The sequence below is a fragment of the Oncorhynchus kisutch genome, linkage group LG14, assembly GCF_002021735.2.
Source record: "Oncorhynchus kisutch isolate 150728-3 linkage group LG14, Okis_V2, whole genome shotgun sequence".
Taxonomy (NCBI): Eukaryota; Metazoa; Chordata; class Actinopteri; order Salmoniformes; family Salmonidae; genus Oncorhynchus; species Oncorhynchus kisutch.
The window spans coordinates 84,950,728-84,966,889 of NC_034187.2; positions in this window are offsets into that span (position 1 = coordinate 84,950,728).

A 16,162-nucleotide genomic window follows, 5' to 3' on the forward strand; every position below is an offset into this window, starting at 1 on the left:
AACCAGAGTTCTATAGAGCACTACTATTACCCAGAGTTCTATAGAGCACTACTATTAACCAGAGTTCTATAGAGCACTACTATTAACCAGAGTTCTATAGAGCACTACTATTAACCAGAGTTCTATAGAGCACTACTATTACCCAGAGTTCTATAGAGCACTACTATTAACCAGAGTTCTATAGAGCACTACTATTAACCAGAGTTCTATAGAGCACTACTATTACCCAGAGTTCTATAGAGCACTACTATTAACCAGAGTTCTATAGAGCACTACTATTAACCAGAGTTCTATAGAGCACTACTATTAACCAGAGTTCTATAGAGCACTACTATTAACCAGAGTTCTATAGAGCACTACTATTAACCAGAGTTCTATAGAGCACTACTATTAACCAGAGTTCTATAGAGCACTACTATTAACCAGAGTTCTATAGAGCACTACTATTAACCAGAGTTCTATAGAGCACTACTATTAACCAGAGTTCTATAGAGCACTACTATTAACCAGAGTTCTATAGAGCACTACTATTAACCAGAGTTCTATAGAGCACTACTATTAACCAGAGTTCTATAGAGCACTACACTACTATTAACCAGAGTTCTATAGAGCACTACTATTAACCAGAGTTCTATAGAGCACTACTATTAACCAGAGTTCTATAGAGCACTACTATTAACCAGAGTTCTATAGAGCACTACTATTAACCAGAGTTCTATAGAGCACTACTATTAACCAGAGTTCTATAGAGCACTACTATTAACCAGAGTTCTATAGAGCACTACTATTAACCAGAGTTCTATAGAGCACTCCTATTAACCAGAGTTCTATAGAGCACTACTATTACCAGAGTTCTATAGAGCACTACTATTAACCAGAGTTCTATAGAGCACTACTATTACCCAGAGTTCTATAGAGCACTACTATTACCCAGAGTTCTATAGAGCACTACTATTAACCAGTGTTCTATAGAGCACTACTATTAACCAGAGTTCTATAGAGCACTACTATTACCCAGAGTTCTATAGAGCACTACTATTAACCAGAGTTCTATAGAGCACTACTATTAACCAGAGTTCTATAGAGCACTACTATTACCCAGAGTTCTATAGAGCACTACTATTACCCAGAGTTCTATAGAGCACTACTATTAACCAGAGTTCTATAGAGCACTACTATTAACCAGAGTTCTATAGAGCACTACTATTAACCAGAGTTCTATAGAGCACTACTATTACCCAGAGTTCTATAGAGCACTACTATTAACCAGAGTTCTATAGAGCACTACTATTAACCAGAGTTATATAGAGCACTACTATTAACCAGAGTTCTATAGAGCACTACTATTAACCAGAGTTCTATAGAGCACTACTATTAACCAGAGTTCTATAGAGCACTACTATTAACCAGAGTTCTATAGAGCACTACTATTAACCAGAGTTCTATAGAGCACTACTATTAACCAGAGTTCTATAGAGCACTACTATTAACCAGAGTTCTATAGAGCACTACTATTAACCAGAGTTCTATAGAGCACTACTATTAACCAGAGTTCTATAGAGCACTACTATTAACCAGAGTTCTATAGAGCACTACTATTACCCAGAGTTCTATAGAGCACTACTATTACCCAGAGTTCTATAGAGCACTACTATTACCCAGAGTTCTATAGAGCACTACTATTAACCAGAGTTCTATAGAGCACTACTATTACCCAGAGTTCTGTAGAGCACTACTATTAACCAGAGTTCTATAGAGCACTACTATTACCCAGAGTTCTATAGAGCACTACTATTACCCAGAGTTCTATAGAGCACTACTATTAACCAGAGTTCTATAGAGCACTACTATTACCCAGAGTTCTATAGAACACTACTATTAACCAGAGTTCTATAGAGCACTACTATTACCCAGAGTTTTATAGAGCACTACTATTAACCAGAGTTCTATAGAGCACTACTATTACCCAGAGTTCTATAGGCCCTATTCAAACGTACACTCTTAGGAAAAAAGGGTTCCAAAACGATTCTTCGGGTGCCCCCATAGGAAATCCCTTTTTGGTTCCAGATAGAACTATTTTGGGTTCCATGTAGAACCCTCCGTTTAAAGGGAACTCAAAAAGGTTCCACTTAGAACCAAAAGGGTTGTACCTGGAATCAAAAATAGTTTGTCAAAGGGTTCTCCTATGGGGACAGCTGAAGAACCCTTTTAAGGTTCAAGATAAATCAAATCAATTCAAATGTATTTATATAGCCCTTCGTACATCAGCTGATATCTCAAAGTGCTGTACAGAAACTCAGCCAAAAACTCCAAACAGCAAGCAATGCAGGTGTAGAAGCACGGTGGCTAGGAAAAACTCCCTAGAAAGGCCAAAACCTAGCAAGAAACCTAGTGACCCGGAATCGATCAGACCACCGGCACTACACGTTCCGAGAGGATATCCCGCTTATCAATCAGATAGCAGGAGTCCAACGGCTACTTAGAGCCCCTCAATAAGGTTTGCAATGTTTTCATTTGGCAATGTTGTATAAGACCAGCCGCACCCTCAATTGTTACATTTTTCAAGCCAATTGCAAGGCAATGTCAACAAACGTTCACACGGTTATCAAACAGTATTAGTGTATCTATATTAGCACATTGCAGGTGTAAGAGTATAACTTTGGTCTGTCCCCTCGCCCCGAACCGGGCGCGAACCAGGGACCCTCTGCACACATCAATAACTGACACCCACGAAGCATCACGAAGCATCGTTACCCATCGCTCCACAAAAGCCCTTGCAGAGCAAGGTCTCAGAGCAAGTGAAGTCACCGATTGAAACGCTATTAGCGTGCACCACCAGTAACTAGCTAGCCATTTCACATCTGTTACACGGGCGTTGAAACACCAGAGCACCATTTATTGTCAATCAAGGGAAACGAAGTGCTGCGGGAACGTTGGGAAAACGTTGGGAAAACTGAACTTTATGCAAATATTCTGTCTGCAACATCACGTTGCTATTGACCAATGGCTGCTCACTATACACAAATAAAACACGTCCCTCTAACACAATATCCAGAAAAGGTATTATTTGATTCATTTGATTTTGTCACGTTTGATCAAGGTGGGTGGAATCAGGCGCAGAGAGCAGGTTTCAGTGATTCGACAGTTTATTCTCCGGCGCACAAAAAACACGGTCAACCCAACACACAGGGTGAATAATCCAACACAGGATCAAAATAGACCGGAGAATAAAACACAAGTACTACACCAAATGACATGAATACAAAAGCAATCCCGCACAAAACAAGGGCGGGACAACCTATTACATATAAGGACGTTAATTAAACTAAAATACACACAGGTGAAACTAATAAGACAAAACCAACAGTCAAACGAAAAAGGGATCGGTAGTGGCTAGTAGGACGGTGACGACGACCGCCGAGCACCGCCCGAACAGGCAGGAGAGCTTCGGCGGAAGTCGTGACAGATGTATTTATTTTCACCTTTATTTAACCAGGTAGGCTAGTTGAGAACAAGTTCTCATTTACAATTGCGACCTGGCCAAGATAAAGCAAAGCAGTTCGACACATACAGCAACACAGAGTTACACATGGAGTAAAACAAACATACAGTCAATAATACAGTAGAAAAATAAGTCTATATACAATGTGAGCAAATGAGGTGAGATAAGGGAGGTAAAGGCAAAAAAAGGCCATGGTGTTAAAGTAAATACAATATAGCAAGTAAAACCCTGGAATGGTAGTTTTGCAGTGGAAGAATGTACAAAGTAGAAATAAAAATAATGGGGTGCAAAGGAGCTAAATAAATAAATAAAGTAAATACAGTAGGGAAAGAGGTAGTTGTTTGGGCTAAATTATAGGTGGGCTATGTACAGGTGCAGTAATCTGTGAGCTGCTCTGACAGCTGGTGCTTAAAGCTAGTGAGGGAGATAAGTGTTTCCAGTTTCAGAGATTTTTGTAGTTTGTTCCAGTCTTTGGCAGCAGAGAACTGGAAAGAGAGGCGGCCAAAGGAGGAATTGGCTTTGGGGGTGACCAGAGAGATATACCTGCTGGAGCGCGTGCTACAGGTGGGTGCTGCTATGGTGACTTTACCTAGCAGGGTCTTGTAGGTGACCTGGAGCCAGTGGGTTTGGCGACGAGTATGTAGCGAGGGCCAGCCAACGAGAGCATACAGGTTGCAGTGGTGGGTAGTGTATGGGGCTTTGGTGACAAAACGGATGGCACTGTAATAGACTGCATCCAATTTATTGAGTAGGGTATTGGAGGCTATTATGTAAATGACATCACCGAAGTCGAGGATCGGTAGGATGGTCAGTTTTACAAGGGTATATTTGGCAGCATGAGTGAAGGATGCTTTGTTGCAAAATAGGAAGCCAATTCTAGATTTAACTTTGGATTGGAGATGTTTGATGTGAGTCTGGAAAGAGAGTTTACAGTCTAACCAGACACCTAGGTATTTGTAGTTGTCCACATATTCTAAGTCAGAACCGTCCAGAGTAGTGATGCTGGACGGGCGGGCAGATGCTGGTAGCGATCGGTTGAAGAGGATGCATTTAGTTTTACTTCTATTTAAGAGCAGTTGGAGGCCACGGAAGGAAAGTTGTATGGCATTGAAACTCGCCTGGAGGTTGGTTAACACAGTGTCCAAAGAAGGGTCAAAAGTATACAGAATGGTGTCATCTGCGTAAAGGTGGATCAGAGACTCACCAGTGGCAAGAGCGACATCATTGATGTATACAGCGAAGAGAGTCGGCCCAAGAATTGAACCCTGTGGCACCCCCATAGAGACTGCCAGAGGCCCGGATAACAGGCCCTCCGATTTGACACACTGAACTCTATCAGAGATTTAGTTGGTGAACCAGGCGAAGAAATCATTTGAGAAACCAAGGCTGTTGAGTCTGCCGATGAGGATGTGGTCATTGACAGAGTCAAAAGCCTTGGCCAGGTCAATGAATACGGCTGCACATTATTGTTTCTTATCGATGGCAGTTAAGATATCGTTTAGGACCTTGAGCGTGGCTGAGGTGCACCCATGACCAGCTCTGAAACCAGATTGCACAGCGGAGAAGGTACGGAGGGAGTCGAAATGGTCGGTGATCTGTTTGTTGACTTGGCTTTCGAAGACCTTAGAAAGGCAGGGTAGGATAGATATAGGTCTCTAGCAGTTTGGGTCGAGAGTGTCCCCCCCTTTGAAGAGGGGGATGACCGCAGCTGCTTTCCAATCTTTGGGAATCTCAGAAGACACGAAAGAGAGGTTGAACAGGCTAGTAATAGGGGTTCCAACAATTTCGGCGGATCATTTTAGAAAGAAAGGGTCCAGATTGTCTAGCACGGCTGATTGGTAGGGGTCCAGATTTTGCAGCTCTTTCAGAACATCAGCTGACTGGATTTGGGAGAAGGAGAAATGGGGAAGGCTTGGGCGAGTTGCTGTGGGGGGTGCAGTGCTGTTGACCGGGGTAGCGGTAGCCAGGTGAAAAGCATGGCCTGCTGTAGAAAACACTTAATGAAATTCTCAATTATAGTGTATTTATCGGTGGTGACAGAGTTTCCTATCCTCAGTGCAGTGGGCAGCTGGGAGGAGGTGCTCTTATTCTCCATGGACTTAACAGTGTCCCGGAACCTTTTTGAGTTTGTGATGCAGGAAGCAAATTTCTGCTTGAATTAGCTAACCTTGGCTTTTCTAATTGCCTGTGTATATTGGTTTCTAACTTCCCTGAAAAGTTGCATATCACGGGGGCTGTTCGATGCTAATGCAGAACGCCATAGGATGTTTTTGTGTTGGTTAAGGGCAGTCATGTCTGGAGAGAACCAAGGGCTATATCTGTTCCTGGTTCTAAATTTCTTGAATGGGGCATGCTTATTTAAGTTGGTGAGGAAGGCGTTTAAAAAAAAAACAGGCATCCTTCCAGGATACCCGGGCCAGGTCGATTAGAAAGGCCTGCTCGCTGAAGTGTCTCAGGGAGCGTTTGATAGTGATGAGTGGAGGTCGTTTGATCGCTGACCCATTACAGATGCAGGCAATGAGGCAGTGATTGCTGAGATCTTGGTTGGAAACAGCAGAGGTGTTTTTAGAGGGCAAGTTGGTTAGGATGATATCTATAAGGGTGCCCGTGTCTACGGATTTGGGGTTGTACCTGGTAGGTTCATTGATCATTTGTGTGAGATTGAGGGCATCAAGCTTAGATTGTAGGATGGCTAGGGTATTAAGCATGTCCCAGTTTAGGTCACCTAGCAGCACGAGCTCTGAAGATAGTTGGGGGGCAATCAGTTCACATATGGTGTCCAGAGCACAGCTGGGGGCAGAGGGTGGTCTATAGCAGGCGGCAACAGTGAGAGACTTGTTTTTAGAGAGGTGGATTTTTAAAAGTTTGAGTTCAAATTGTTTTGGCACAGACCTGGATAGTAGGACAGAACTCTGCAGGCTATCGTTGCAGTAGATTGCAACACCGCGCCCTTTGGCCGTTGTATCTTGTCTGAACATTTTGTAGTTAGGGATGGAGATTTCAGAGTTTTTGGTGGTTTCAGACACTGCTAGGACATCCGGGTTGGCAGAGTGTGCTGAAGCAGTGAATAAAACAAACTTAGGGAGGAGGCTTCTAATGTTAACGTGCATGAAACCAAGGCTATTATGGTTACAGAAGTCATCAAAAGGGAGCGCCTAGGGAATAGGAGTGGAGCTAGGCACTGCAGGGCCTGGATTCACCTCTACATCGCCAGAGGAACAGAGGAGGAGGAGGAGGATAAAGGTATGGCTAAAAGCTACGAGAATTGGTCGTCTAGGACGTCCGGAACAGAGAGTGAAAGTGAAAACACATTAATGGTATTAACATATTAATACCATACTATATAACTGACCCTGTATATAGTATGGTATTAACTGACCCTGTATATAGTATGGTATTAACTGACCCTGTATATAGTATGGTATTAACTGACCCTGTATATAGTATGGTATTAACTGACCCTGTATATAGTATGGTATTAACTGACCCTGTATATAGTATGGTATTAACTGACCCTGTATATAGTATGGTATTAACTGACCCAGTATATAGTATGGTATTAACTGACCCTGTATATAGTATGGTATTACCTGACCCTGTATATAGTATGGTATTAACTGACCCTGTATATAGTATGGTACTAACTGACCCTGTATATAGTATGGTATTAACTGACCCTGTATGTAGTATGGTATTAACTGACCCTGTATATAGTATGGTATTAACTGACCCTGTATATAGTATGGTATTAACTGACCCTGTATATAGTATGGTATTAACCGACCCTGTATATAGTATGGTATTAACTGACCCAGTATATAGTATGGTATTAACTGACCCTGTATATAGTATGGTATTACCTGACCCTGTATATAGTATGGTATTAACTGACCCAGTATATAGTATGGTATTAACTGACCCTGTATATAGTATGGTATTAACTGACCCTGTATATAGTATGGTACTAACTGACCCTGTATATAGTATGGTATTAACTGACCCTGTATATAGTATGGTATTAACTGACCCTGTATATAGTATGGTATTAACTGACCCTGTATATAGTATGGTATTAACTGACCCTGTATATAGTATGGTATTAACTGACCCTGTATATAGTATGGTATTAACTGACCCTGTATATAGTATGGTATTGACTGACCCTGTATATAGTATGGTATTAACTGACCCTGTATATAGTATGGTATTAACTGACCCTGTATATAGTATGGTATTAACTGACCCTGTATATAGTATGGTATTAACTGACCCTGTATATAGTGACATTGTGACATTGAAACTTGAGATACAGGTGTCCTTCCTAACTCAGTTGCCGGAGAGGAAGGAAACCGTTCAGGAATTTCACCATGAGGCCAATGGTGACTTTAAAACAGTTACAGAGTTTAATGACTGTGATAGGAGAAAACTGAGGTAGGGTCAGCAACATTGTAGTTACTCAACAAAAATGACCTAATTGACCGAGAGTGAAAAGAAGGAATCCTGTACAACATTTTTTACATTTAAAAACAAGCATCCTGTTTGCAACAAGGCACTAAAGTAATACTCTAAACAAAATGTGGCAAATAAATGAACTTTTTTGTCCAGAATACAAAGTGTTATGTTTGTGGAAATCCAATATAACACACTAATGAGTACCACACTCCATATTTTCATGTATAGTGGTGGCTGCATCATGTTATGGGTATACTTGTCATTGATATAGAACTGGGGAGTTTTACAAGATAATATTTTAAAAAGGCATTGGAGCTAAACACAGGTAAAATCCTAAAGGAAATTCTGGTTCAGTCTGCTTTCCACCAGACACTGGGTGTTGAATTCACCTTTCAGCAGGACAATAACCTTAAACAAAATGGCTAAATCTACACTGGAGTTGCTTATCAAGAAGACAGTGAATGTTCCAGAGTGACTGAGTTACGGTTTTGACTTAAATCTACTTGAAAATCTATGGCCAGACCTGACAATGGTTGTCTAGCAATGATCAACAAACAACTTCACAGAGCTTAAAGATTTGTGAAAAGAATAATAGGCAAATATTGCACAATCCATGTGTGCAAAGCTCTTAGAGACTTACCAATGAAGACTCAAAGTTGTAATCGGTGCCAAAGGTCTTCTACAAAGTATTGACTCAGGGGTGTGACTTAGACATTTCTGTATTTAATTTGAAATAAATGTGCAAAAAATTCTCCCAGAAACATGTTTGCACTTTTTTATGATAAGGTATTATGTATAGATGGGTGAGAATAACACATTGAATTAATCCATTTTGAATTCTGGCTGAAAAAAAGTGGAAGTCCAGGGGTATGAATACTTTTTAATGATGATGTAGCCTTCATTACCTGTCTATCTTCTCTATGTCTCTCTCCCTGTCTCCCTCTCACTCTCTTTCTGCCTCTCTCTGTCTCTCTCTCTCTGTCTCTCTCTCACTCTCTTTCTCCCTCTCTCTGTCTCTCTCCCCCCGCTCCTCTCTCTGTCTCTCTCTGTCTCTCTCCCCTCCCTCTCTCTCTCTGTAGCTTGACGAGTGTGCGTTGCAGCTGTCCCATAATGGAACCTACCTGGACCTGGAGTCTGTCTGTCTGTCTGTCTGTCTGTCTGTCTGTCTGTCTGTCTGTCTGTCTGTCTGTCTGTCTGTCTGTCTGTCTGTCTGTCTGTCTGTCTGTCTGTCTGTCTGTCTGTCTGTCTGTCTCTGTCTCTGTCTCTGTCTCTGTCTCTGTCTCTGTCTCTGTCTCTGTCTCTCTCTCCTCTCTGTCTCTCTCTGTCTCTCTCTCCTCTCTGTCTCTGTCTCTGTCTCTGCCTCTGTCTCTCTCTCCTCTCTGTCTCTCTCTGTCTCTGTCTCTCTCTGTCTCTCTCTCCTCTCTGTCTCTGTCTCTGTCTCTGTCTCTGTCTCTGTCTCTGTCTCTGTCTCTGTCTCTGTCTCTGTCTCTGCCTCTGCCTCTGTCTCTCTCTCCGTCTCTGTCTCTGTCTCTGTCTCTGTCTCTGTCTCTGTCTCTGTCTCTGTCTCTCTGTCTCTGTCTCTGTCTCTGTCTCTGTCTCTGTCTCTCTCTCCTCTCTGTCTCTCTCTGAGTGGGGGTGTGACAGTGTCTGTGCTCCCTTCTTTCATGGCAGAGTGGAAAACATATCTGGTCCTCTTTCTCGCTCTCTATTTCTCAGCATTTATTCTTTTTTTGTATGATTGAATAATCTGCAGAGATTCATTTTAATGGCGGGAAAATATCTATATTTTCTTACCTTAAATGTAGAAATGACATGGAGCAACTGGAGTTTGAACAACTTGAGGACACAAGGACCATGTTGTCTTGACAATCGGTTGATTGATAGTAGTGACATGCTGCCAGTAAGACTGCGTGTGTGTGGAGAGAGCTTGAGGACTACGTTTGAGTAAGGTGATGGTGGATGAAGTCAGGTGTTTTGAAGAAGAGGGATGTGTTTAGTAACGTTTCGTAACGTTCAGCTTACGCTGTCTGTCACGCTGGTCTGAATGTTTGATTATTCATAGTACAGCTCCCAACCACTTTACACGCCAGTAGTAGCCCGGCATGTTTGGTCTAATGTAAATACTTTTAGCAAGTCCTATCTAGCCAAGAGGGCGTTCCGTCATGCTGACACGAACTCTGAGCTCACTGGGGCGTGGCTACTGACTGGACACAAGTTTAGATGAAAAAACATTTTAATTTAGAAGGCTAAAAATCTAACTTCACAAAAGTATTCTCATATTTAATCATATAATTTTTTACAACATTCAGATGTAAACCGGATACATATGACGTGTAGACTTTCAGAGTTACCTTGATTTACCATTCTTAATGACATCACAAAATAATAAACATTGTGACAGGATTATTCTTGAAGTCACCACCGACCAATCCAAATATTTGGATTTCATAAATAATGTTCCAATGTCAAATCTTTTGATGTTAGAGTTTATAGGCTGGCCACACTCTCTGTAACAAAGGAGTTTCAGTCTTCCAATACTGCAGGGTTTCTGCAAACTATTTATGGCTGTTAAGTCATAAAACCGGGACAAACATGGGACAAACACCAAATTGAGACTCTGCAGAATTCTGCAAAAATATCCCCCGTGTACAATGTAAAATACCAAATAATGCATGCAGAGCAGAGCAGAATTAAGCCGATATCTGCTAATTATCAAAATCGAGAAAAGAACCGTTCAATTCTACAACCACCTAAAAGGAAATGATTCCCAAACCTTCCATAACAAAGCCATCACCTATAGAGAGATGAACGTGAAGAAGAGTCCCCTAAGCAAGCTGGTCACGAACACAAACAGACCCCACAGAGCCCCAGGACAGCAACACAATTAGACCAAACCAAATCATAATTAAACAAAAAGATAATTACTTGACACATTGGAAAGAATTAACAAAAAAACTAGAATGATATTTGGCCCTAAACAGAGAGTACACATGTACAGACTCAGTGAGCATAGCCTTGCTATTGAGAAAGGACGCCGTAGGCAGACATGGCTCTCAAGAGAAGACAGGCTATGTGCACACTGCCCACAAAATGAGGCAGGGCAGGATGGATATAGGTCTTTAACAGTTTGGGTCTAGATTTTCTCCCTCTTCGAAGAGGGGGATGACCGTGGCAGCTTTCCAATCTTTGGGGATCTCAGACGACACGAAAGAGAAGTTGAACAGACTGGTAATAGGGGTTGCAACAATTTCGGCAGATAATTCTAGAAAGAGAGAGTCCAGATTGTCTAGCCCGGTTGATTTGTAGGGGTCCAGATTTTGCCGCTCTTTCAGAACATCAGCTGTCTGGATTTGGGTGAAGGAGAAGCGGGGGGTCTTGGGCCAGTTGCTGCAGGGGGTGCTGAGATGTTGGCCAGGGTAGGGGTAGCCAGCCGTGGAATTTTTTTGGGGGATAATGTTGTTGAATATGACAGTGTTGTTGTATATGTTGTATATGATAGTGTTGTTGTACATTATATTGTTGTTGAATGTGATAGTGTTGTTGTACATGATAGTGCTGTTGTACATTATATTGTTGTAGAATGTAATAGTGTTGTTGTATATGATAGTGTTGTTATACAGTATATGATAGTGTTGTTGTATATGATAGTGTGTAGATATAATAGTTTATCTGGTTCTTTTGTCTGACAGTGTATCTTAGTCTCTTCACAGTCTAGTTACACTAAGTTGTTGTCTGTGTCTGGGTTTACAGAGAGATCATATACGATACATTGTGTATCGTACTTAGCAGAGATTTCTCCTGGCTGACTGGTAGTAGTTTCTAGTTGTAACATGTCTATATCTGTATATGTAGCAGGGACGTAGGAGGGTTTTCACTGGTCTGGTTCTACTTATTGGGTACACATTGTTCTGGCTGTGACCTGACCAGGACAAACTCTGGGCATTCCAAACCGCAACTTATTCCTGACGTAGTGTACTATGGGCCCTGGTTAAAAGTAGTGCACTATCAAACCAAATCAAATTGGTCACGTACACATGGTTAGCAGATGTTATTGCAAGGGTAGTGAAATGCTTGTGCTTCTAGTTCCTAACATGTAATCTAACAATTCCACAACAACTACCTAATACTCACAAATCTACGTTTTTTTTTGGTACCTTTATTTAACTAGGCAAGTCAGTTAAGAACAAATTCTTATTTTCAATGATGGCCAAGGAACAGTGGGTTAACTGGTCTAGGAACAGTGGGTTAACTGGTCTAGGAACAGTGGGTTAACTGGTCTAGGAACAGTGGGTTAACTGGTCTAGGAACAGTGGGTTAACTGGTCTAGGAACAGTGGGTTAACTGCAAGTTCAGGGGCAGAACGACAGATTTGCAGTTGAAGTCGGAAGTGTACATCAAATCAAATCAAATTTATTTGTCACATACACATGGTTAGCAGATGTTAATGCGAGTGTAGCGAAATGCTTGTGCTTCTAGTTCCGACAATGCAGTAATAACCAACAAGTAATCTAGCTAACAATTCCAAAACTACTACCTTATAGACAGTGTAAGTGTAAGTGTAAGGGGATAAAGAATATGTACATAAAGATATATGAATGAGTGATGGTACAGAGCGGCACAGGCAAGATACAGTAGATGGTATTGAGTGCAGTATATACATATGAGATGAGTATGTAAACAAAGTGGCATAGTTAAAGTGGCTAGTGATACATGTATTACATAAAGATGCAGTAGATGATATAGAGTACAGTATATACATATACATATGAGATGAATAATGTAGGGTATGTAAACATTATATTAGGTAGCATTGTTTAAAGTGGCTAGTGATATATTTTACATCATTTCCCATCAATTCCCATTATTAAAGTGGCTGGAGTTGAGTCAGTGTGTTGGCAGCAGCCACTCAATGTTAGTGGTGGCTGTTTAACAGTCTGATGGCCTTGAGATAGAAGCTGTTTTTCAGTCTCTCGGTCCCAGCTTTGATGCACCTGTACTGACCTCGCCTTCTGGATGATAGCGGGGTGAACAGGCAGTGGCTCGGGTGGTTGTTGTCCTTGATGATCTTTATGGCCTTCCTGTGACATCGGGTGGTGTAGGTGTCCTGGAGGGCAGGTAGTTTGCCCCCGGTGATGCGTTGTGCAGACCTCGGAGCAGTTGCCGTACCAGGCGGTGATATAGCCCGACAGGATGCTCTCGATTGTGCATCTGTTGAAGTTTGTGAGTGCTTTTGGTGACAAGCCGAATTTCTTCAGCCTCCTGAGGTTGAAGAGGCGCTGCTGCGCCTTCTTCACGATGCTGTCTGTGTGGGTGGACCAATTCAGTTTGTCTGTGATGTGTACGCCGAGGAACTTAAAACTTACTACCCTCTCCACTACTGTTCCATCGATGTGGATAGGGGGGTGTTCCCTCTGCTGTTTCCTGAAGTCCACAATCATCTCCTTAGTTTTGTTGACGTTGAGTGTGAGGTTATTTTCCTGACACCACACTCCGAGGGCCCTCACCTCCTCCCTGTAGGCCGTCTCGTCGTTGTTGGTAATCAAGCCTACCACTGTTGTGTCGTCCACAAACTTGATGATTGAGTTGGAGGCGTGCGTGGCCACGCAGTCGTGGGTGAACAGGGAGTACAGGAGAGGGCTCAGAACGCACCCTTGTGGTGCCCCAGTGTTGAGGATCAGCGGGGTGGAAATGTTGTTGCCTACCCTCACCACCTGGGAGCGGCCCGTCAGGAAGTCCAGTACCCAGTTGCACAGGGCGGGGTCAGGACCCAGGGTCTCGAGCTTGATGACGAGCTTGGAGGGTACTATGGTGTTAAATGCCGAGCTGTAGTCGATGAACAGCATTCTCACCTAGGTATTCCTCTTGTCCAGATGGGTTAGGGCAGTGTGCAGTGTGGTTGAGATTGCATCGTCTGTGGACCTATTTGGGCGGTAATCAAATTGGAGTGGGTCTAGGGTGTCAGGTAGGGTGGAGGTGATATGGTCCTTGACTAGTCTCTCAAAGCACTTCATGATGACGGAAGTGAGTGCTACGTAGTCGTTTAGCTCAGTTACCTTAGCTTTCTTGGGAACATGTACAATGGTGGCCCTCTTGAAGCATGTGGGAACAACAGACTGGGATAGGGATTGATTGAATATGTCCGTAAACACACCAGCCAGCTGGTCTGCGCATGCTCTGAGGGCGCGGCTGGGGATGACGTCTGGGTCTGCAGCCTTGCGAGGGTTGACACGTTTAAATGTTTTCCTCACGTCGGCTGCAGTGAAGGAGAGTCCGCATGTTTTAGTTGCGGCCGTGTCAGTGGAACTGTATTGTCCTCAAAGCGGGCAAAAAAGTTATTTAGTCTGCCTGGGAGCAAGACATCCTGGTCCGTGACGGGGCTGGTTTTCTTTTTGTAATCCGTGATTGACTGTAGACCCTGCCACATACCTCTTGTGTCTGAGCCGTTGAATTGAGATTCTACTTTGTCTCTATACTGATGCGTAGCTTGTTTGATTGCCTTGCGGAGGGAATAGTTACACTGTTTGTATTCGGTCATGTTTCCGGTCACCTTGCCCTGATTAAAAGCAGTGGTTCGGGCTTTCAGTTTCACACGAATGCTGCCATCAATCCACGGTTTCTGGTTTGGGAATGTTTGAATCGTTGCTATGGGAACGACATCTTCAACGCACGTTCTAATGAACTCGCTCACCGAATCAGCGTATTCGCCAATGTTGTTGTCTGACGCAATACGAAACATACACCTTAGCCAAATACATTTAAACTCACTGTTCAACAATTCCTGACATTTAATCCTAGTAAAAATTCCCTATCTTAGGTCAGTTAGGATCACCACTTTATTTTAAGATTGTGAAATGTCAGAATAATAGTAGAGAGAATTATTTATTTAAGCTTTTATTTCTTTCATCACATTCCCAGTGGGTCAGTAACTGAGTCAGGTATGTAGACCTCTGTCACGCCCTAATCATAGAGAGCTGTTTATTCTCTATGTTGGTTGGGGCATGACAGTGACTAGGGTGGGTTATCTAGGTGATTTAATTATCTTTGTTGGCCTGTTATGGTTCCCAATCAGAGGCAGCTGTTTATCGTTGTCTCTGATTGGGGATCATATTTAGGCAGCCATTTCCCCATTGTGCTTTGTGGGATGTTGTATAGTTACCTGCTTCACGGTTCTTTTTTTGAATTTCTCGCTTTATTGTTTTTTCTTAGAGTTTCTCTTCCAAATAAAAGGATGGAAACCACACACCACAACATGCTGCTGCCACTCTGTGCTTCATGGTTGGGATGGTGTTCTTCGGCTTGCAAGCCTCCCCCTTTTCCCTCCAAACATGACGATGGTCATTATGGCCAAACAGTTCGATTTTTGTTTCATCAGACCAGAGGACATTTCTCCAAAAAGTACGATCTTTGTCACCATGTCATTATGGGGTATTGTGTGTAGATGGATGACAAAACATATATTTCATCCATTTTAATTTGAGGCTGTAACACAACAACATGCGGAATAAGTCTAAGTGCTGCAGAGATGTTGATGCCATCTCAGCTGTAGATGAATATACAGTTCAAGTCGGAAGTTTACATAAACCTGAGCCAAATTCATTTAAACTCAGTTTTTCACAATTCCTGATATTTAATCCTAGTACAAATTCCCTGTCTTAGGTCAGTTAGGATCACCACTTAATTTTAAGAATGTGAAATGTCAGAATAATACTAGAGAGAATGATTTATTTCAGCTTTTATTTCTTTCATCACATTCCCAGTGGGTCAGAAGTTTACATACACTCAATTAGTATTTTGTAGTATTGCCTTTAAATTGTTTCACTTGGGTCAAACATTTCGGGTAGCCTTCCACAAGCTTCCCACAATAAGTTGGGTGAATTTTGGCCCATTCCTCCTGGCAGAGCTGGTGTAACTGAGTCAGGTTTGTAGGCCTCCTTGCTCGCACGCACGTTTTCAGTTCTACCCACAAAATTTCTATAGGATTGGGGTCAGGGCTTTGTGATGGCCACTCCGATACCTTGACTTTGTTGTCCTTAAGCCATTTTGCCACAACTTTGGAAGAATGCTTTGGGTCATTGTCCATTTGGAAGACCCATTTGCGACCAACCTTTAACTTCCTGACTGATGTCTTGTGATGTTGCTTCAATATATCCACATAACTTTAAATTCTCATGATGCCATCTATTTTGTGAAGTGCACCACCCCCATGCT